Raw genomic sequence first — 23,962 nt, 5'->3', positions numbered from 1 at the left:
AGTGGCTCTGAGCTGGCCCCAGATGTGAGCCCCCGGCTCTGATTTCCTCGCCCGGCCCTGCCTGAAATGCATTGCTGGTTCTGGTGGTCGCCCGTGGGTTTCCTCCAGCAGTTTTTTGGGGGGAGAAAGCGAGAGACGGGGCGGTTTGGAGGAGAAACATCACCCTAGCGTGGGGCGAGGTAGGGGGAAGGGGAAGCAGAGAGTGTGGCAAAAAACCACGAACACAGCCAACCTCTGGTGGCCTTGAGCAACCGAGGACGCTGCTGGGACTTGGAGAGTGGTTCCCCCTCCTTTCCCCCGGCCAACCGGCTGGTCCTTCAGCCTCTGCAAAGACAAACCAAGCCTTTTCCAAGCCCCTCGAGGTGGCTCACGCTGTTTCTCAGAGCCTAGGCAGCAGAAGGTTGGCTTTCTTGCTTTGGGGGACCCTTGTGCAATTCTTACAGGCTCTTCTTGAGGGAGCGCTATAGTACAGAAGCAGCTCGAACAAACGAGCCTTGAAGCGAGAGAGACGCTGTGGGTGTGTTTGGGTTGGAGGATTTCGAAAGATGCCTATCGCCTGGGTGGGGTGTTGATCTCTTCTTAAAAGTCTTTTTTTTTTGTCTTTTTTTTTTTTTTTTGCTGACCTGGGGAGAGAAAAGCTGCAAACTGGCAGGAACTGAAACTTTCTTCCTTAGATTGCAGCTTGTGGCAAGTGCACTGTTTGGAAAGGTCTCAAAAGAAGGGGGAGGGAAGGAGATTGCCAGGAAGAGAAAATGGAAAGAGGAAAGAGAGAGGGAACGAAAGGGTCAATGTCGGAACGGAGAGAAAGCAGGAGCACTGAAAGCACAAAATTTGGGAGGTATGGCAGGAATAAGACACGTTTCCCCCACCACCTCCTCAGATCTGTAGCAAAAGTAACTCGGGCCTCATTCAGGATACAGTTAGTGCACCACAACCTTTTTTGATTTGTGGAGCCCTAAATATTGTGCAGTGAAAGTGCAGAAATTTCCCATCTGTACGTTCGCTGCGGTGCACACATGGACTTGCTTTTCTGCACAGGCCCCGAGCCCCCCACACCATCCTCTGAAAGGTGCTGAAGTATTCCCATGACCCACATAGCCCATGGTGCCTACTGGGAGCTCCTCCTCTCGCCAGTCACCCCGTGTTGCAAAGTATTATTGCTAACCCCGCCTCAGCCCCCCCGGTTTGGAGATGAGGAACTGCAACGCTTAGCAGCTAGGCCTACAGTCACGTTGGGGAGGCTGTGGTGAAAGGAGGAACTCAGCTGCATCCCAGGTCACTGCCCCGACTCCTGGATCTGCCCGCTGACTGCTCTGCAGCCTTTTCTTATATTGTCCTGCTTCACTTGCAGTCCAGAAATAATTTGGCTGTTCGAGCTAAGAGAGATGGGATCCAGATATACCAGAGTCTCCTCTTGGGTTCGTTTACTGAGCAATTCCAACTCATCATCAAGTTGCTGCAGGTCCCCCATGTCCTGTTTACCTCCTCCTATAATTTAGCCCTTTTCTGTACCATGTATTTAGATCAGTGCTCCTGTAGTGCCCTCAGGATTATCTGAGATTTCTTGAAAATTTTCTTACCGGGGAGAAAAAGAGTGGGTTCCCAAGGAATATCAGACCCATGCATTGACAGATTTGCTGCAGTTTACCACTACAAGGAAGGGGTTAGGCCACCTTGCCTAGCTTGTCTCAGGTGAAGGGCAATGGGAGAGGATGTGGCTTGAGATGCTTAAATGTTTTTAATGTGCTGAGCTCTATATATAACCTGTGCTTCAGGGTAGATTTTCTAAATTCTAGGACATAGTAAAGCAAACCTGTACTGTATCCAGAGGAAAGAAATTTAAAAGCAATTGTGTCCTTAGGTCTGCTCTCCTGTAGGTGTATGCATTGATTTCTCCCAAAGCTGTCCGTTTGGGGTGGGGAATAATATGGCAGAAAGATGCACCTAAGTGATGAGAGAGCAAGAGTAACATGGAAAAAGGCTCTTTCATTATCTAGAGCAAGAACACGGTGAGGGACCAGATGAAATCTGTGTACCAGCGTGGTTAAGAAGCGCTTCCCTCCGTAAACTCAGAAACGTACCTGTCTGTGTAGAAGATCAGTGCTATGCAGCGCAGAATAGGTATCGGAGAGGGCTACCCGCTCCAGGTGATTGTCTTCAATTTAAACAAAACAAGTGACTGTTTTTTCAAGTCTATGCAAAACTATTCCACGGACTAATTGTTTTAATTGAGTGAAAGACATTTAACTGCACACTTGGCAGACACAGAAAGAGTCTGAGTCCAGTCTACTATAAAAATCTCTCCCTTCACCCTGTGATCACCCTGTGATCCCCAATATTGGGCCTGTACTTTCCTCTTAATCTTTTTATGCTATTCAGAAAGAGTTTTGACAACAGACTCTCTGATGGCTGGTTTTGCCTGCGTGGAATAATTTAATTGCAAACTTGCCCAACTGCAGGGTAACTTTGCAGTAAAGGGGTAAATCCACTGTGGCCTTGAGCTGTCCTAAGGGCTCACAACCGCACACTCCTGGGGAAACGGAGCATTGTCGGAGAATAGATGTGGTCAGGATGATCTTGGGCTACATTTGCATCCTCTGTGGGCATTACGTGCAAATGTGAATTGAATTTGTTTTCAGAGTTTTTTAACCCAAAGCTTGGATATAAACATGTATTATGGGATCGGCTCAGGACTGAAAGTCATCTTTCCCCATCATGCACTGACTTACGTCACATGTGATATTGCTGAGCCAACGCACCGGGTCCAGAATGCGTCTTTATTTCTTCATAAATAATTATTTATCTTAAGGGGAATTAGATCACTTACTGAAGTGGTGGGAGGCAATTTTTGCTGCATTCTTCAAATAATCTGTTTAATACCTGACACGGGAGGTGGACTGGCTGGCTTGGAAAGTGACCTCTAGAGCAATGCTCTAAGGCCTTTTATGGAGAAAGAAGTGCAGCAAATCTTTATCTTTATTAGTTCATTTCCATATTCAGTTCATATTCTGTGAACAGCACTTGCAGAAGATGATTGTGAGCCAGTGCAACTCATGATGGCTTATGTTTGCACCAATTTTAAATAGTCAATAACATTTTTATTGTATGCCTCCAGATACTTCAAATCACATCTTCTTTGGGTTAACATCCAGCTTTGACTTAATTCACATTGTGTTGAGGGGGTTTGGTTTTTATTGCCTCAAATTAAATCAAAAAAGGGTACATCTAATCTCAGCAAGATGCCCATGCATGGACTTCCTCACAATAACAAATGGTGTGGTTCCAAACTGATTTAATTGTTTCAGTTCCACTTTACATGTGGACAGTAATTAAAGTAAATACACTTGCCAAAGCCTGACTGTTAATAAAAAAAGCATATTTTGTGTAACTGCTGCCTTCATTCTGTGAAAACATGTTTATCCTTATGTTCTGGGCATAAGAGATAGACCATCTGAAGGACATTCAATGAAAATTTTGCATTACTCAAGTAGATGACAACCATACTTGTCTCCTTCCACGAGAAGACAACTTGTATGTTGGTGTTGCTATAGCAAAGGGTGGGGTAGGGTTTCTATTGCAATCACTGTTTCTTGTCTTTTGTGAACTGTAGGCGTTTGCTCTCGTCCTGAAACGTGGCCATCAAGATCTCGAACTAAGAACATGTTTCCTTGTTGAACAAGTTTAAATGTCTGGTTTACCATTTTTAAATTGCCCTGGCTTTGGCCCTTTAGAGATGGCCTTTCCTGGCAAAAAGGCATTGACTCCTAGGGCAAGACTCTTAATCTCCAGATTGGGGGGGGGGGAAATCACAAAGATGTCTGTTCACTGGAGACTTTCCATGTTGCTGTCTCTCAAAAGCAATTTTGAACAAAGCAATCTGAAATTTCCAAGGCATAAATGATGATATTCCCTGACACCCTCGTCCCTATTCAGGTGACATTTACATTGCATAATGGCTTTCTAATATATAAGAGCAAAAACCTGTTAGAAATGTTTTGTAATTGGGATATTTTTATAACGCTACTGCATTTTCCCTCAAAGATCTGTATGCAAATGCACGCCTTTTGCCTTAGTGTGAACTTACAATCACGCCGTAGTGCTGGGTGCTGTCGACTCGAGGGGTTCAGTACTAACTCCCGTTTGCTACACAAGTAAAACACTGGGAAAGTTATTTCAGAGCTGGTAAACTGAGTAGCTCTGCTGCTCTGTAAGAGAATTGTTCCTGCTATGGGAAGGAAGATTGATCTGAAGCAAACCTAAGGCACAACAAAACAGCACCAACTGCTTAGATTTTAGGCACTTGGGGTTTCACTCAGAGGCTTTAAAGAGGTGCTGAGAGCCTTGTATAGTTTCTCTCTACCACTGTGGATTTTACCTTAACAGGATGTGGTCACTTTAAGTAGTAGCATGCATGTCTTGAGGATTTCATGCTTTTATGTTAGTTATTTATTTTAATTTTGTGATACTCCTGCTGTAAGGGTGGGGCTGGGGGGAGGCCCAGCTTCTATCACTCCTTGCAGCATTTCTTCTACGGAGAGTTTTGCTGGAGTCTTGGCGTGTAAGAGTATTCATTGGAGTATTATGAGAAAGGGACAGAAATCAAGAGAAGCAAAGGGTAAGGTTGCACCTCAAAGTGAGGTCTTAGATGACATGCTGATAAGGATAGATGTGCTGGGGGAAGGGCATTTATAGCAATTTTTGCAGGAAGCGGAGTTTGTTTTCTTCAGGTCTCTCCTTCCTGGTCTTACAGAAGGCTTCCCTCTTGATTTCAGTTCACATCTTCTGAGAAGGATCAGGCCTAGAACTTATGAACCTATAACCAGAGCATCTTCCATTCTTTTTCTCCCTGTAAAACATTGGCATGTGAAGTTCTTTTACAGCACACCATAAGTTGCCTTTGAAAAATGAAAGTTTCTCATTCTGCTTGAGTTTACTTGACCACTTAAAGACAGACCTCATGTCCCATCTCAGTGCAAACGTGCACAAGCAGGAAAATTAAAGGAGCCAAGGGAGCCTTAACTTCAGATTTTCAGATATTTGTGGGTTTGCTAAACACCTAATGCTGCAGAAGCATGGTGTTAGTACGAAAGTGTACATGAATGTGTGCATGGCTTGCATAGAAAAAACGTGTCTAATACACTGAACTTAGCTCTGCAACTTGGTTTGAAGCCAGCTTTCCCCCCAAATGTAAAATTCTCTTTAGATCTTTTGTTCTGAATTGAACAACAGATCTAATTCCAGTGTCTGTGCCTCTCGTGCTCTCATGCACATGTGAACATGAGCGCAAAATGCATATGTAGCACTGGCATGTAAAAAGAGCTGCCTGCAGTGCACTTCTCAGTTATACAAGGCCCTGTCACACTTCGACGGGTGATACCTACGAACACTTTCCGAGTGAACAAGTGTTTTCTTACAAAGCTGCGAGTGCATATTTATAGCTGGTTTTGAAAATACAGACTAAAATATCACCACACAAGTGTGGTTTTCTGCCTCCTTCTGGAAATCATTCGCCTCATGGTGGACCCAAGTCTGCTAACCTGTGTGCTGCGTCATCACAGATGCCCGGGCAGTCAGGGTGCCGATGAAGTAACGTATCAGCAACCTACATTGTGCTGGTATAAACAGCAACGTATGGTACAGGACAATGTATAATCTACTCTGCTGAGTTCCAAATATCAAAGCCTTCAAAATGTTAATGCATCTACTGCTTATTTTCTTTCTTCCTCTCATTACCCAGGCCACATAATTACTGATGCGTATCTACACAGCTAGTAACACTGATCTAGAAACCTGTCTCTTGTAGTAAAGCCACAAACGTTACCTCCTTCCTCCCCCACCTCCGCTACCAAAAGCTTTTCCTTTAGCTGTAAGACAGAGACCTAAACAAAAGGAATATATGTTACTGTATGTTACTGTTGAAGACATTTAAGTATGTCCTGATAAACCTTCTGTTTCTCCAGTGACAAATAGCACCAAAGGCAAAACTTTGAAATAATGACCTGGTAGGGACCATCAGTATTTGATACCAGAGACACTTTGATGCATCTAATTCTGCTTTGCTTCCATGTTTTGAAGCCAGAGCCCTAAAAATAGGTATATAAGTGCATATTTGTCTAACTAAGCAAGCAGCTTGATTTGTAAAGGTACTGATAGCCTGTAACTCTCATTAGCTTTTGAAGGTAACTGTTCCCTCTGAAAAGCAGGCTGCTTTATAGGTGCTTAACAAAGTATTCTGATTCTTATGTAAATATGTTGATTAAAATTTGCAAAACTGGCTAAGGGACATTGAATATACAACTCTCACTGGAAATAGATGGGAGAAGTAAGGCTAAATCCTACAGGCGTCTTGCAAAATCTCAGCCTTTGCTTCTCTTCAGCATTGGTATAATGCTCTAAAGAAAATGACCCTGGCTCTTCATGTGTATCAAGCATTCTTTCTTTTCCTGATTTTTCTCTAAAATACAGACAGAAATGCAGCTCAGTAGAGGCTCCTGTAGTAAATGTCATGGATATAGCTAAGCTTACTGGTTTATTTGGATGTATCTTGTTCCTGTTCTTCCAGCATAGGCTAACTCAGAGCTCAACCGACCGCAGGGCTGTAAAGGAGTAAGAAACAATTAAAAAAAAACCCCAAACCCACCCCACCCCAGCCTGACAAAGCTGCACAGCCAGGAATTGAACGTTAGCGTACTGGCCGATGCTTGTCAATCATGCAGAGGGAGTGAAAATAACATAACGGGCAGGAGAGCCTTTAATTAGTCATTTGCCGATTTCTCACTCAGCAAAAAAACTGCCCTTCTTAACTAATGCTGGTTTTGATCTGAGGGGAGGAGATAAATCAGCAAGAATACAGTTTTTTAAGTTGGTCGATGAGTGAAAAAAAGAAACTGGAGTAAGCTATGGTGGGGTCAGTGGAAGGTGTGGTGAGTTCAGGAAACTGATTTTTGTACTATGAGAAAATTCTTATTTAAACATTTTTTATAGCAGCTTTCTTTTTAAAAGGAAGATAAAGAAAAGATTAGGAGAGGTTAAAATACCCTTTTTACAGCTAAAAGCAGAATTTGGCTCTCTGGTTTCTTCTGAATAGCTCTTCTTGTTGTTCCAAGCTTGATTGACTTATAACTGCATCTGAACCAACCTCACATCAGTTCCTTTTTATCAGCCAAAGTGAGACTTCCTGTGCTCCACAGTCTGGTTTCCTGATGTGTTTCCTTTTTCCTTTTAACAGAACAAAGGAAACTGTAACTCCTCTGCTGCTCCTGTTCCAAATCTCCTTGGGACTTCATATAATGTTAGCATGGAACATTTGCCTTTTATTTTTTTTCTGCCCAGCCTCTGAGTCAGGCTGCCTAGAGTGATAGTGCCCTCTTCATACCTAGTTGAGTTTTGCATTGCCAGCTGCAGAGGGGCAAGAACTGTGGTGGTGTTGAAATGAAGCCACTTCCAGAGCAGTGGGCAGCCACCATGCTCTAGTCTACCAAAATAAAGCAGAAAAGGAAAATCTTGGCCAAAGACTCTGCATGTTACTAGAGATACAGGATTTTTAATGTTCTGCTAAATCAAATAATCAGGTGTTGAGATCTCATTGATTTGCACAGGCTTGTACGTGTGAACTTATTTGGTATTTGAACTCGGGGCTGGAACTTTGTGTCCTGAAATATCTAGGCCACTGGCAGAAATGCTCCCCAAAATGGTTACACATACACAGTACAAATGGCATTGCCCTAGTACATACTGGAACTGGCAGCCCTATACATTTTAACAGTGATGATTCTCTTAAACCGCCACACTGAATGGCAGTTACTCTCTTTTTACAGCTATTTTTCCCTTAGCTGTTATGGGGCTGCAGTTCTATTTCAGTCCTGCCAATCACATCAGGAATATGCTACGGATGTGAAAGATTCAATGCAAAATCCAAATTATGCCATGTGGTAAGGAGCCTGTCCCTTGGGAAAGCACCACTTTTCCCCAGCTACTGTCCCCCACCCAGCTGAGAAGTGTACTGTTTCGCTGAGGTGCTCCGTCCCTTCATAGTCTCCACACATCAGAGCTGATGCTTTTTCTTTATAAGAATCACAAGTTCTTGTCCACTTGAACGACAAGAATCACTTGTCTTCTTGTTCAGATAGAGGAACGTGATCTCGGATCAGGACTGAGTAGATGCCTATAAAGTGCTTCTGAACACAACTAAAAGCAGCTGCAGAAGTATGGAGTTATATGTTAGCACAGACATAAGTGCAAACATGGGCCTGATTCTGAGAAATATACACTGGATATCTGCAAATTCCCATTGAAATCAGTGCAATTCGTTCATGCTTAGAGTTCACCCATTTATCCAAATCAGCAGGGTTAGAAAGGAGAGGGGAAACTGCAAGCTGTGCTGCCTATTGGCCATCTGCATATGGAGGCAAAGCGAATTTGCAAGTTCAGCCTCTCCAGAATACGTATCCAAGGTTCATTTATCCAAACTGTCAAAATTTGGGAATGGCAGAATATGGAATAAGATAAAAGATTCTGGACTTGGCCTGTTTTCTATATATGCCTTAATGTATGTAGTGTGTAAACTTGAAAGGGTGGCCAGAGATAGGTAGTGGTTAAAACAGACTGAAGCAGCAGAGAACTACTGCACCACATCAGCTTACAAGAAGGCAGAGTTTCCAGGGAGCCCTGCTCACCCAAGCCTAAAGGAGGAGCAGGAGCTATGTTACTTTAAGCAAGGAAAAGAATTGACATCGTTGCCCTCCTACAGAATTGCCTTTCTGCAGGTTTCAGTGTATTGATTTGAGGTTTTCTCATGTAATATCAAAATCCTATGCCTTTACATTGAAAAATGTCATTTTTTATCAAATAACTTTGGATTATCTATGGAAAGGTATGAGAAAATTATATCCCTTCTGTAAAATCCAGGGGAAAATCAAGGAAGTTTTGCCTTTTCTGCTGTGTTCTGTTTATGGAACAATTTCTATACAGTATAATTCAATTTCCATAAAAACTCCATTGATTTAATCCCTATTAAATTCTGAGGATTTGTCCGTGAAGGTCGTGTTGCAGATCAGCCTTTAGGACTGACTCCTGATTAGAACCAGAAGTCGTGACTCGTATGATTAATTCCTTGTATTATGGTATTTGTCCCTAGAGGCTCCCACTAAGACGAAGCATGGCACGTAGATGGAATAAAAGCCCATAACCTAAGCAGGCAAAGAAAAAAAAAAAACCTAGGAGGTGAAATGCAGGAAGCAACCGGTCACTCAGGAAGTCACCGTCAGAGATGCAAGGAGTCCTGGTGGCTGTTCACACGTCCCTGGCATTAGAATTGCCCGGGGATTTGTAGCAGAGGGTGAACTTTCAACACCCTTACATGAGTTTTACCACTGATACGCAGAAAAATCACTAGAGCCAGAAATTATTGATAAATGTACAAGCTCAAAACTCAGATAGATCGCCACTTACAAATTGATCCCAAAAGGCTGAAAGTTGCTTTGAGTAGGTATCACAGTTGCTGTAGGTGTCTTTGAGGCATACTAAGAACCTAGACTACAGTCTGTGTAACTCGTGGTCCTTCAGAGACGGTTTGCTGCAGCAAGAATAATTTTTCTGATGATGACACTCCTAACCTGAACTTGCTCGCAAAATTCATGTGACATACGTGGTAACATCCGTCCTTAATTAGATCTAATATGCACATGTATGTCTTTCCACAGCACAAATATTTATATTTTGGTGATATTTCTAAGAGCCATAAACTAATACGTCTGACTTCATTATAACCAACCAGGCTTTAAAATAAGCACACATTGAAGTGATTTGTTAGGCAAGAACTCTCAGTATCATCCTTCAAATATTACCAAAATTGTCTGTAACAGCTCCACTGTGACAAGAGAAAGAATGATCTTATGTTAAGTGAGGAACTGATGCAGAGAAAACCAGTGTGTCTTATCAGGATCTGGGGTGTTTTTAGTTGCACATATTTCTTCTGAATCCCATTTTCTACCAGACAAGTGTGCGTGCAAATTTTGTGTGTGCTACATTTTATCCGAGTGATCATGAATTCCCTTGTGACACTAAGATTGTACTTGAAATCTGAGACGTCTCTAGTAAGCTGAAGGGAAACTGCTACCATTCCGATGGCATGTGGCCCAAACTCCAGCTCCTCGCCGTCCTGCCGCAGATTGAGCGTCTGTGCAGAATCTCACAGTACATTGTTTTTGTGCTGCAATCTGCCTTCTGTGTTGCATAAAGTGGAAGAAGGAGGATGGACAGGTCCAGACTGAAAAGTATTACTTCTTACCCATGCAGAAATTCTACAGAGGAAGATCTGGAAGAGGGCTTTGCCACAGTACCTTCTAGTCCTTTTCTTCTGAAAAGCAGCTCTGTCCTCCCCTTGACAATGATACTGGGTCCTCTGGATTTTGAGTAATGCTATATAGAAGGCTGCGTAAAAAATATACCCAATATGCATCACCACATAACACTTTTTTTGGTAGGAAAAGGGTATATTCACTTTTAACTCTGAGCCCCACAAACTCATGCCCAGGACACGCGGTTTCTGCAAGTTGGTATTGAAGATGACACTGGTCTCTCTGTCCGCTTTGCTGGTTTCTGTCGGGCATCCAAAAACCTGCTTTACAGTTACAAGAATCCTTTGCCTTCACAGCACTTCCAGAGCAGTGGGCAAAGGTTTTAACAAATGGGTAGAGTTCATCCCCTTCAGAAAGAGAAAGCAATGCACTGAAGTTCAAGCTTGCTATGCTTGCAATGAACCCTCTGGATTTGCACCACTGTGTCTGAGAGCAGACGCTTTCTCATTCTCACAGAATATGGGGTGGTCATTAATGGATAGAATAAGCTTGCAGTTAGTTCGCTGCTCTTCATTTTTGGTATTCTCATATGTCATCTCTACTTCAGGAAGGATGTAATTATGGTTGATCGTTAGTGTTATGAATTATTTGTGCTACAGTAGTGCCTAGAGACCAAAGTGGTCTCTGTTGTGCTAAGCACCATATGTAACAAGAGATTCTTCTTCTAAATTCCTTAGGAGTGAAGAAAAGTTAAGGCACTTAATTTGAACTCCAGAGTGGAAGCAATTCTCGAGCTCCACTCGCTGCTGTCAGACATGACCATGCTTTATCATTCCTTTCCCAAACTCTTCAAGGTTTCTGTAAAGGATGGATGGATTTTCTTTCCACCACCACTGCTCCCCATTGAAAAGGACTTCTGTAACTTCTTCATTCTGATGTTTGAATACTTTCTTCTGATTTTGGACTCACATTTGCTCATGACTGATTTATACCTCTCTCATGCCAGCACTACTAGCTTAAACAGCACTTTCCCTTCCCTGAAGTTATGTCCCCAGTGTATTTACAGAACACTGCCATACCTCTCTCTTTGTTTTGCCAGGATAAACAAAAATCTTCTAATCTCTTTCATAACCTTCCTTCTCCCAGTTATTCCTTAGCCCTCAGCTGCACCTGTTCCCGTTTGAATTTGTCTTTTCTCAGCATGAGTCACTGGACTGGCACATGTTGTTCCCAGTGCTTGGCATTAACACACGCTGGAAGAAGCCTCCCTGATGCAATTCTGGGAGAGCAATGCTTTTTTTTTTTTTTTTTTTTTTTAAAAAAACTTCTGGTGAGTCAGAAAAATCTGTGAGCAGTTAATTCACTCCAGCCTTTGTCCTCAGCAGTGCCCAACCTGGTTCAGTTAGTTGTTCTGCCACAGGTTTCCTGTATGAGTTCAGGCATTTCACTTCATCTCTCTGTATCTCAGTTTCTCATCTGCAGAAGTAAGCAAACGCTTCCTTTCCTCTCTGCCTTGTCTGGTCGATTTGGAGTAGATGCTCTTACGAGGTGGGACTGACTGCGTTTCTATTCATGACCAGCAGCTACAATGATCTCAGTGCAGGCTCATCCCGCAACGCAGTGTACTGAACAGAAAGAAACCCAGTGGTTCTTGCCATTATGTTCTTTACAAACATTCAACAACCTTCTACCATGTTCCTGAGATATTGGTATAGCTAGCAATCTTTTGGGTCATGCACTTATTTGTAACATGGGTTTGTAGCATTGCAGCTGTGACGGGCAAGTATGTTTTCCCTTAGATCAAGGACCATTCCGAGCTGTCCAGAAGGGGTAAGAAGGGTGTGAAGTCCAATAGGTTTTCCAGATTTTTGCAGCAAGTGCCCTGGACTGCCTGGTGAAGGAGTCCAGCAGAGTACGTGCATGCGCCTGTGAAGCTGCTCCATTGATTCATGCACAGAGCACACGCACACAGCTAAAATTTCAACTAGGCCTAAATACCAGATGGTTTCTTACACAAGCCAAACTTTTATGTGTTTTAAAAAATAGCAGCCAGCACACAGTCAGGACTCCACTCTGATTGTCTATTTCTTCCACTGATTTCTTACCCTTTCTTTCATACTTTTGCAGCTCTAGGATTGGTCGTTTCAAAACTAGCAGCTGCAGACTTCCAAAAATAAAAAAGAGTTAATTAATTAACATAACCCTCAACCACAGAAACCCTATCTTGTGAGCAACACTTTTCTCACCATGCACTGTTCTGTGCCAGCCTGAAGGAGGTTAGCTGACAAGCCATGCAAACATGTTTGGAAATGTGTGATTTGGAAGGTGTGTGTACACCAGCAGAGAGGTGAAACGTGTATGTAACAAGTCTTGTGTAGCAAAGGAGCAGAAACAGAGCAGGCTGTGAAAAATCCCCCCTGAGTCCTGACAGACCATTCTCCCAAATGCTGCCCAGGTCTTTCTTTACCCAGGTCTTGCCCAGGTCATGACACGAGTGACACCAGCTATTTTCAGGTCCCGAAGGCTCAGCTCTGCAGGGACAGTCCTCCCTTGTTGAGATGAACCTCCACGGTAGGAAGGTACATGCTCTTTTTGCAGCCTCTTCTACCACACAAGAACCACCCTCTGGTTCCCTCACATTTACATCACTGCTTAAAGACGCATCTTTCCAAGCCCTCCTCTACATTGCATATGTATGCATTCACAAATACACAACTGCTCGTAGGCACTCTTGTCTACCTCTGTGAACTTAAGTCTTTAATAGCAAGTACAAGTGTGTGTATGTGATTTTTTTAACAGAGATTAGCAGGCCTGCCATAGTTTTAATTGAGGTAGCAAGTCAAAAAGCTGTAAGGAATTTAACTGTGTGGAATGGGCTGTACCTGAGTGTTAGGTGTATCGCAAATGAGCTTTGTCCATGAAGCAGTATTTGATACAGATGGTGTCAGCACATGCAGTGTTTATTGATACAAGGCTCAATGAATGTGCAATATACTAAGTAAACAAAGTGCTTTTGAGTATCATCAGCTACAGTAGATAAAAGGATCATGGTTCTTCGCTTACTCAGTATAAATTGCAGGTTAAACTGGTGGAGTCAAGCAGACAGTTGAAAAATGGATCTGTCTCAGGCAATGCTATTTTTTTTTATATATATATATATATATGTAAATATGCATCTTTTACATCTTTGCTCCTCCATTGACTCCATCAAAACTGACCTGGGATTCAAAGTAGGGTCAGGGGGGTGAGCAGGACTAAATGATTATCAATATTTATTTCTGTAGCATTGTACACATAAAATGCTTCAAAAGTCATTTTGCAGGTCAAGTCCTTGGCTCTAGTCTTTCATCTCAATCTGTTATGGAACCCAGAACTGCAGTGATATGGATTCATGCAGCTACATACCTGCTTATGTGCAGGATATTTCATCTGCAACTGACAAGGTGTTGAAGTGGGGCAGGATGGCTCCCACACCCCGGGGGAATCCTGCAAAGGAGCTCTGAAAGATAGTTTTGCTGTAACGACTATGTTAGAAGAAAAAAAAGCTGGTTTGTGCTTAAAACATGAGATTATGATCCAGACACTTGACTTCCATTCCTGGCTCTGCCAGTGGCTTTCTGTACAACCACAGGAAGCCACTGAACTTCCAGGCAGGACTGGTCATTCCCCGTTTTCCTATCTTGCCTACCCAGACCCTGAGCTCTTTGGAATAGGAGCCATCCTCCAGAGTGTATTTGCCCAGCGCTAGCACAGAGGCAACTTGAGGTTTACTCATCCTGAGTCAGGTGGTGGAGTATTTCATCAGGAGTTGTGTCTGAGACGTGTACTTGGTTATTCACTCTTCGTTATGACTAACTTAATGGCTTATGTAGATAAGAATTCTTCTAGAAGAGAAACATGTTCAGAAACCTGAAATTATCTGTAACCAAGTTCTCTTAGCATCTGAGATCATAATCAGTCATCTATTATTTAGTAAAAAGATAAAGAGGAAAGATCTCTCATCTGGTATCTACTCTGCTCAGCAGATAACAATCACACTCACATGTCCCTTCTTTTGAAAAAGCTAGACTTTTTGAAGAATGCTGTTCAGTCATTAGAGCAAAAGCCTGCAAGTGGACTCTCCTTGGCTTTATTCCTCTTTCTTACCGAGAGACCCTGAGCAAATCACTAGAGCCTTCTGTGCCTTGATTTTCCTAATTGTAAAATAATAATGGGTAATGCTCTTCTGAGGTAAGGCTGAAAACTGACGAATCTTCACAAAGAGCTTTGTAAGCGCTGGATAAAGAATGCTGTAGGTGCCTAAAACGTCAATAGAAAATTCTCTCTGAAATAAAGTTCAAAGCAGCTGAATGCAGGAGATGGGGTTTTTGCAACTAGGAAAGGAAAGACACTATTTATAGGATCTAAAATATTCTAGTCACTTATGAAACACAGAAAAAAAGTCTTTGCTCTGAAGCCCGTATAACCTAAAACAACTGTATTAACAGAAATCTCATGTGACACACGTTGTATTGAGCTTCTGTAGTCACAGCCTCTCAGCATGAGCAGGAAGGGTGGTAGCTGCACCCCACCACTGCGTTTCTAGAAGCCTGTGGGAGAGCAGTGGCTATCATCTGCTCAGTACTACATGCTCTCAGGGACACTTTTTTCTTTCCAGCCCTGATAATCAAAGATGCAAAGGTCACATTAGCTGTGGGTTGCTTTTCCTGAGCAGAAAGGTATACAACGTGCATGTAAAGCACAAAAAATCCTTGCTCTGATGATCTGATTAAAAGAATCTGATGAGCAGCAGTAGAGCAGAGGCGTACCAAGGGGGCTCTCAGCCGCTTGCTTTGCCCTTGCTGCTTGCTAACCAACTTGCTCTCTCAGCACTGTTATTGTTTGATTTCAGCCTGCTGAGACAGGTGCAAATCTGCTTCCAGATCACACTTGGGTACGTGGCAGGCGAGTTTTCATTAGAGGCTGCAATAACAAGAAACAGCTCTTGTCTCTCAATGCTCTATAGAACTGGGAACCTCTTCTGCATGCACCTGACAGTGGCTGCGAGCAGGGGCGCAGTGCCTGGCTTGCTAAGGACAAGTGCTTTCCAGCTAGGGGGGGGCACGCTGGGAGGTTTGCACCATTTTGTCTTGTTAGACAGTCATTTAGCAAGTGCTATTTGTTGCAGGCTGATTCTTAAAAAACAAAGGGGACAGAAAATGCAGTTAAAATGAGTTTTGCCTTTTGAGCAAGCTCAGAGCCTTCCCCCGCTTCATGGAACTCTAGAGTGCGGTTGGGTGTGGGGGCGTTGCAGGAGTGGAAACCCTGATCGCAGATGCAAACATTTCACTTAGAGAGGCTGGTTCTTTACTCATCCTAATAAAAAAGATGCACAAGGTAAATAAAAAGATGCACAAGGTAAGCCAGACAGGCAACCTGAGACACAGAAGGCCTGGTCTCCTGATACGGTCGTTCGTCCACCTGCTTTTCTGGGCATAAGCTTTAGCCTGTTTTAGACGAGTGTTCCTTACCTTACTTGGTCAAGTACACACAGGACCTTAGTGCAGGAGCTGAGAAATGTACCATGAAGTCCAGGTTTTCTCTCTCTAGTCGTACCTTAGGGGAGTGAGGCCACGTGGAACAAATTCGAAGAAACACTAGGAAATTCAGATATATCCCTGCATACAAATAGCTGGAGCTTCAATTGTTATAAACCCATTCTAGTAAAGATAATGAAGAAAGGCTGGGTTTTGCCTCCTGTATTTTTAGATGGACAATTATATTGCAGATTAGATGAGCAATGGAGATCTGAGGTAAATTAAACGTGGGGAAAGAGGCATATGACTTGAGTAACACGAAGAAACAAGTGAGATGCCCCTGCAGAAAGCAAGAGGGAAGCTTCTGCACCCACCCAGAGGCTAAGAGGGCAGCCCTGGTATTAGGCTTAAATGCATTTCCTCTTTACCAGAAAAGACCTAAGAAATCTGAGGAGCAATTCAGCTGACGAGAGTTATCAGGCAGGTGAAAACAGCAAACAAGGTCAGTGCAGTTGTGAGCTGCCTCTGCATTAATACTCTCATGTCACCAAGCTGGGCTCATAATAAACACCCTGTATGATACGAGTGCACATGTCAGAAGGCATTTGGTTCTGGATACCACATGGCCAGAGGGGCTTTGAGAGAGAAGAATGTATGAAAGAGAAGCAAGAAACAGGACGGTGTGGGGCTAATCGACTTCTGTAGAAGGACTGAGAGAGAAATGCTGGATGACATTGCAATGCTGTTGCCAGCTCTTGTGGTATTTGGTTTTCATCTGGAAAGCCTGAAATGCATTCTAACTACATAAGAATATCAGCATTTATTTAATAAAAGTGAGTTTCTTGGGATCGCCAGGAAGAGCTAGAAATTATGTCCTAAAAAGATTAAAACTCCAGTTATAAATTAATGAAGATTACGTGTGATTAAAAGGCCCTTGGTGCATGTCTACACGGGCACTCCCAGCTGCTCTGAACCAGAAAAGTGTGAAGCGTGATGCAGAGACACTTGTGCTGGGTCTATTACAACGCAGGAAAACTGCACGAACAGGGATTGTGCTGCTTACAGACCTAAGGTGGTAAGTTGGGATGGCATGACTGTGAATCATGTGGCTGTAAACCAAAGCCCTTCATTGCTTGCCGTATATATCCTCCTAATGATCATCATCATCTTTAAAAGAAGAAAAAGGTTGTTTTTTTTTTAAAAAAGATGGCTTTAGGTGTCTAATTTTAGGCTGTGAGTGATGAATGGCAAGGAGGGAGACAGGTACAATCTAGGTAGATGCCGACAGGGTCTAAATGCCAAGGATGTGCAACGATGACTTTAAGGGCTACAAGAAGATCCAAGTAGGTTTATACCTTAGAGCAGGGCTGTCCAAATCAGAAATAGTTGGGGGCTGGCTTGTGCTTTATCAGTTTACTTGATGGAAAAAGAAACCTTAATATGGTGCACTATGCAAACTGGTCCTGTGGGCAGCCCTGCCTAAATGTTAAGACACAAGCCAGTGAGGGGAGGGTATGGAAGTAATGTGACAGGTAGGCGACACAGAGGAAGTGGTGTGTGAGCTTGTCATTTTAAAATTAAACCTGGCAAAACCCCAGGAAAGGCCTTTCTGGGAGATGAAGTCAGATAAGTTGTTTTGCGCCCCCCAGCCCATTCCATTTCTATTATTCCTTCTATCACACAAATGATAAAAGGAGGGGGTTGAATCATGTTTATTAATTCAGAATGACAATAGGACACCTGGACTAGCACCTGTCAGAATATGATGCAAATTAGCCCAGGAAATCTGGTCTTGATCAGTGCAACCATAATGAAGCACTAAGAGAACTGATAATGATTTGAACAGCATTCATAGGAACAAGCTTTGCTCAGATATTGGCTCAATTGCATTAATTAATGCGCTACATACAGAAATGCAGTGTTGCTCCCATTCACAGGGACTTCCTGATGCTTTTCTGTTTCTGTTTGTTTTTTAAACAGACAAAAACGGGACTTATTATATTTGCAAACAATGGCATCATGGAGATGCTCTGATTTGCTGCAGAGATAGAGGGGGATGATGGTTGAAAGCTTAAATTAAAGGAGGATTTCCTTCTGTTTTCTCAAAGGAAAGGTTAACATTTGCTAATAATTGTCACAGACTGTAAATGGCCTAAGTGTCATATGATGGATTTTTCTGATTGCTTTTAATCGAGGTTTTTAGAGATCATGGGGTGTAAACAAAGAAATGAGCTGAACGTTCATGAGCCGTTCATGAGTTGAACAAACCTCAGGAGATGTGACTAAGATAAGAAAAAACTGTTCTGACAATGAAGTAACAACAGGTTCTTTGCTTCCTGAGTTACACTATTTTTTATCATTATTATTTTAATGTTCCTTATTCGTTATCTCTCACGGAGATAAACTGGTCTGCGTAGATGGATATATGCTTGCATAGGTTTTGTGAGTGGGTGGAGGGGTTTTTACCCTACAGAGATATTAAGTTGTTATACTATCTATCTACTTCATCTCCCATATGTGTTGTTTTTTTTTCCTCTATCAAACTTCAGGCCAAATTTAGACGATGGGAATGAATTAGACAAAGTCTCTTTACAATGTTCAGATCAGCAGAAAGATGGCTAGGCTGAGGCTGGCAATATGTAGATGATCTTTCCATGAAAATTGTTACCTTTTGCTGAATGCCTCCCCAGGAGAAAGGGATAAATGGGAAGGTATTTCATTACCCTACCTGAAAATAAAGGACATGGAAATGATTCTCCAAACAAAGAGAATCCCAGGAGTGGACTAATCTGTCCTGAAGAGCGAGCCCTGGGTTCTGATAAAAGGTTTTTGGTGTCATCAATTTCTTTGTTAATAAGACCCAAAATGCACAGAAGAACTTTTGTCTCGGTCTAGCGTGGACTGCACTTTTCAGAAATTCAGGACCACTGACGTGTGTGGGTTTGTTTTTTTTCTCATGACATCTCACTGTGGATTTGTAAATCTGGTGAAACAAATATAGGTTTAGGCCAAACATGCTGGTTACCAGGGTTCCTGTTTGCACTGTGGGGGGGTGGCCCATCATGTCAGCTGCAGAGAAGTCCTAGTATACAGCAAACCTTTAAAAAGCAAAGAAAGGTAGAGGGGGGACTATGCAGGTTTAGCAGAGAGCATATTGGGTGAAGTGCATGCAAATCTCCAGCTGACACAAGCTGTATCCTCTCCCACGAAAAACTTCATAATAATCTGTGCAGAACATCACTTCAGGATAAACACAATAATGCTATAAATACCCCAGGCCATTTCCTGTTGTTCTTACTGCAGCTTGCACAGGGTTTGCGTCTGGGTGAGGGTGTGACTATAATCCACATAGTAACACATACATTAACCTTCTTCTCTGCTTCTCTCGCTGTTGTGTAATGGGCTTGAGTAAAAACGTGTTTTTCTTTCTAAACAAATGCATTATTTGTCAGTTAACCTGTGATTTGTTCCACTGAGCATAACATTCATCGTTAATGAATCGAGCAATATTCTTTTCTTTATGTAAAGAATTTAGGGTGGCAACATGGTAAACTCTTGTGCCAGTGAATCGATGAGTTGACCTGAATATAATGAGTCACGGTCATATACATTTCTCATCCCAGGTTATTTCAATTTATGCACATTCTTCATTTTGACTGTCATACTTAAAGGAAATTAATCACACCTTAAAACATGAACTGAGATGAGCAAAAATGCAAACTCTTTCCTGAATGTTTTATGCTTGATATTTATTGAATTGTACATTTTGTTTAAGTGGATTTGTTATTTTAGTGAAAACAGAAGCAAAAGTTACACTTACGTCTGCTTGTTAGTTACATAAATACAATGAGAAGAAAGCAAACAAATTGCAGAGGGAGGCCCCTGACTTCTAATGTATGAATTAAGTCTTTAGAGGACTAGACTGAAAGTTCCTGTAACTATACAATTTTTAACTCAGCAATTTCATTCAAACTGATAATTTTTTTAAATAATGTTGGCAATGTGCGTTTTACTACACAGAACAAACTAAAAGCCTGGATTATGAATACTTGCCAAATAGCATAGACTTTCCACCTAAATCAAGCCAAAAACTTAGGGCCATATATAAAAAAGAACGTGGGCACCTCCAAAGAAGATATTGTACTGCTTAAGTCTTAAACAGTTCCCTCCTAAAGTGAAAAACAAACCCAGATTTACATTATCCAGACTTACTAAGCTTGGATCTGACTTTTAAGTGTGTGGTCGGTTTTAATCAGATAGTCAATCCCATCTTCACTCAACAAAAGCAATTATAAATTGTTCCTTCAGTTTATATGAGAAAACGGTTAAAGAAGAGAATTTTGCCAAGATAGCATGAGATGGACAAACTGAAGAGAAATTGCCCCGTTTGTGAAAGGAACCAGGACCCAATAGCTAATCCATTTGCTGCTATCCATGAGAAAAGAAAAAAATGCTCAAAAGAAGCATATTTTTTAAAAAAGATCATTGTAAAACAATTTGCCTGTGAATGTGAACAAGTGAGGCAGTGGGTGTGTGCAGTGGATATGAGAAGGAAGGAAATGGGAATAGCAGGCAAGTATGGGGGGAAAAAGGCCTGATGAATGAAACAGAGACAGAATGCTCTGTTCCTGCTCCTGCGTATTGAGATTTTACCTCTATGCAATTTTTGTATTAACTGAGTTAAGGCAGAGAGTGGGGTATTCGAAAGCTTTAAATGAGGGATAAAATGTATTTTGCTTGCCTGATTCATATTTATGCCTTTGAAGATGTCCCTCAAGAAAGCACCTTATTTACATGTCACACTATGGCTCAGCATCCAAGGCAGTGTTGTAAGAACCCAAATAATTGGGCTCTCAGCCTGATTTTACTACAGTTGTGCTGTTTAACCTTCAGTGAATGATGTCTTTATGTCTTGTTTGATTGCATGTTAAAGAAAAGTTTTTCACAGATGAGAAAAGTGGCGTGAAATCTACCCCTAAATGCAACCTTTAGTATGTGAGATAAAGCAAGGCAGTATTTTGACATGTTTAACAACACCCACCTAACATTTTTCTTGGATGATACTGAAAAAATTGTTTCCCTGGAGATTAACCCTGAGGTCCTCTGGCGTTCCTAAACACGTTATGTCTACTGTGACATGAAGAAGTAGCAGGGGAGAGTAGAGCATCTGTAATTACATCAGTGTAAGATATGTAAAATGTATCTTGCCATGATCTCCAGAGGTCCTTTCCAACCTAGATACCTGTGGCAGGGGAGCTATGGGCCACGCTCCAGGCATGCCACTCTAAGAGGGTGAGACAGACCATTTGGGCACTGAGTGCTTGGAAAGGACAACCAAAGAGGGAGCTTAAACCATTGCCATTTCATTTTTTCAGCTGCTTCCCCTACAGTTCATTGTTTTTCTAAAGTCAGATGGTCTGATCTGATCTGTAGCCCTTGGTACCCAGCTCTCCCATGAAAGCAGAAGAGGGGGTGCTCCACGGTCTCTGCTTCCCCACACCCACATTTATCTGTATCATTAGCACATTACCACATAAAAGCTTTTGCCCCACCAGCTCTTGTTGGGAGGTGACTCATATTTCCAGGTAGGCCGATCTATTCTCACACCTGCAGGTAGGGGTTTGGCAACATTAATATTTATTTTTGATCCCTCATTAGCTGTATTAACTGGTGCATGTGAGACTTCCAGTCGTGTAGCCTTTTGTGGTTTATTAACAGGTACCTCTGAAGCAAAAACTTTTCTGTCAGCTTTTATGGTGTAGCCAAATAGTGGGTGCCCATGTCTTCAGCCAGTGAATATTGCAAGCCAGCCTCTGGGTTTTCTGCCTGTGTTACCTTCTCATTCCCAACCAAAAGGTGTGAGTTTGGGGAAAGAGTTGAATGTGTACAGCTCCAAGGCACAAGAGAGGCCCTAATATCTCTCAAAATCTCTTGAAGCGCTGCTGTAATACCACCATCTCCACTTTATAGCTTTCTTCTGAGAACTGCAATTGCTATGTGAGTAAGTGTGTGGCACGCTAATACGAGCTCTTTCTTCCTGTGTTCTCTGGATTGTTCATACCTAGCTCTCATGCAGTGTTTTGCATCCATTAATTTTGAAGTGCTTTACCCCAAAGGTCACTTTCACTATTAGCCCTATTTTGTAGCAGCTCTATAAGGTGCTTTGTCACCAAGTCACCCAACAGACCCCAGGTCCCTTCAAAGCTATGTTGTGTGTGAGGAGCTGATTTTCTTTCTTACTCTTCATCCCATAAACATCATCTGAAGCAATGTTTCAAATCTCTTTGTTGTCCTCATTGAAGAGAAATTGTCTTAATCATCATCACAAACTAACAGGAACAGACAGGGCAGCTAACAAAGAGGCACTGCTGAATTACTGAGTACTGGCCAGCAAAAAACTTGCTCTTAAGAGGATGCTGATGAGGAAAGTGACTGTTAGACCTGGCATGAGGAACACATGCTTCTTCCCTTCATGTGGTATCTTTCCAAATCAGTAAGAACCTGTCCCTTATAGGGAGCACCATTGTGCCTGGACTCCCTGAGCGCTGCGGACTGGGAGGAGAATCAGACCCCCAGAGGATGCAGCTCAGGCTTGCAAGAGCTGGTCAGCCCAGTCTGTGTCAGGTATCCCAGAAGGGAGCTGCAATTTTTATTTGGTCCTTACGCGTGTCTCTTGGAGACCTCCATTTCCCTCCAGGATAGGAATCTGGTGTAGTTTTAGTCGCCATGATGTCAAAATGCCAGATCTTAAAGATACTGAGGTACCTGCACAGGCAAATGAAATCAGCCAGAGTTAAGAACCACATAGATTTTCTTAAACTATTTCTAAGCATCTAATTGCTTCTTTAGGTGTCTGTATAAAGTCTTAAAAACATCATTAAAAGTCTACAGGCTATAACTGCTTAGGTATTGAAATTTTGCCAGGACAGATAGTGCATACTGTGTGCGTTTGAGACGGAGTCATTCACGCATTCACATTTAAGTGCACGGATATGCAAACAGCTACACGGATGATTCGATCATACGTCACCCTGAAGACAAAGGCAAAACTTCTACTGGCTTTGCTGGCATAGTAGCAAGCCTAGAAAGGCTTAATTTGGCCCCGTCTCCAAAAACTGTAACAGTATTCACTCTGTGTTTGTACCAGGGACATATACAAGAAGATTCACGTTAGATACGGTCTGACCTTTTTCAACTTAGTGTCTTTTCGTTAGAAAGATGCAAATTTATCAAAGCCCTACCTATTCACTGGAAAGGTTGATTTTTGACAGTTTGCTGAAAGCCCTACTTGGTGCTTTCTCAAGTTTTCCAGGTTTTGTTTTGAAACTACTCTTCATTTAGAAACATAAGCCAATTGCAATATTTTAAGAAAACTGAAAAGGTTAAAACTGCAACAAAACATTCAGAATATCTGAAACAGAATATTTCAGTTTACTTAAGGTGGACTTCTCTGGATAATAATTTTGACTTCCTGTCCAACATCAGGATTGGAAAATTTCTTACAGCCTTCATAATTTTCTCAGGATATGAAAACGGTATCTCACCACATTCTAGGTTTGTCCATCTCTTACCCTGTGGCCTTGACACCCACTTTTGCCCCTCATTTTACAGAGAACTTTCACTTGAGTTGAACAAACAGTTTTGCTGCCTGGATGGTAAATGAGCCCATATCTCCCAAATATCACTCTAGTATTGAAACCACAGGACCATCTTTTCTGTGCTTCCTGTACACTTCCTGCTCACTTGAAAGTTGAGGAAATGAGGTATGTTGAGGTGTGAACATTATTAGTGTATTTGTTTGTATTGTGAAAGCACTAAGACGGCAGAGATACAGACCATGACTAAATATGGACCAGCGTGCCAATGTGCTCAGAAAAGCGGAAAAAAAAAAAACCCAACAGCCCATTCCCCCAAGGCATTTACAAGCAAAATATTAAACAAGCAGTAATATATTCCTTGCACTGCCCTGTCTGTCTGGATATATGTGCAGGTATTGCCTGAAACTCTTAGTCAGGGCAAAACATAATGTTGGTATTGGTTTGGGACTATGCCAAAATGTGCCTCAAATTGTTTTCTTTTTTTAAGCCCTCAATTTCACTAACAAATCAGAAATGGGTCTTTGAAGGGTGGTTGGCTGGTGGGTTTTTT

The 23,962-nt window shown here is 42.2% G+C and overlaps 1 protein-coding gene across 5 annotated transcripts in view; it reads left to right on the top strand.

The window, feature by feature from the left end:
* The window catches only part of FLI1 (Fli-1 proto-oncogene, ETS transcription factor), a 91,505-nt gene that overhangs the window by 13,928 nt on the left and 53,615 nt on the right, over positions 1 to 23,962 (top strand). The window lies entirely within an intron of this gene.

This window comes from Aptenodytes forsteri, unplaced genomic scaffold (genome assembly GCF_000699145.1).
Source record: "Aptenodytes forsteri isolate BGI_AS27 unplaced genomic scaffold, ASM69914v1 Scaffold126, whole genome shotgun sequence".
Taxonomy (NCBI): Eukaryota; Metazoa; Chordata; class Aves; order Sphenisciformes; family Spheniscidae; genus Aptenodytes; species Aptenodytes forsteri.
Note: the sequence above shows the minus strand (reverse complement) of the source record. Positions and strands in the feature narration are given on the sequence as shown.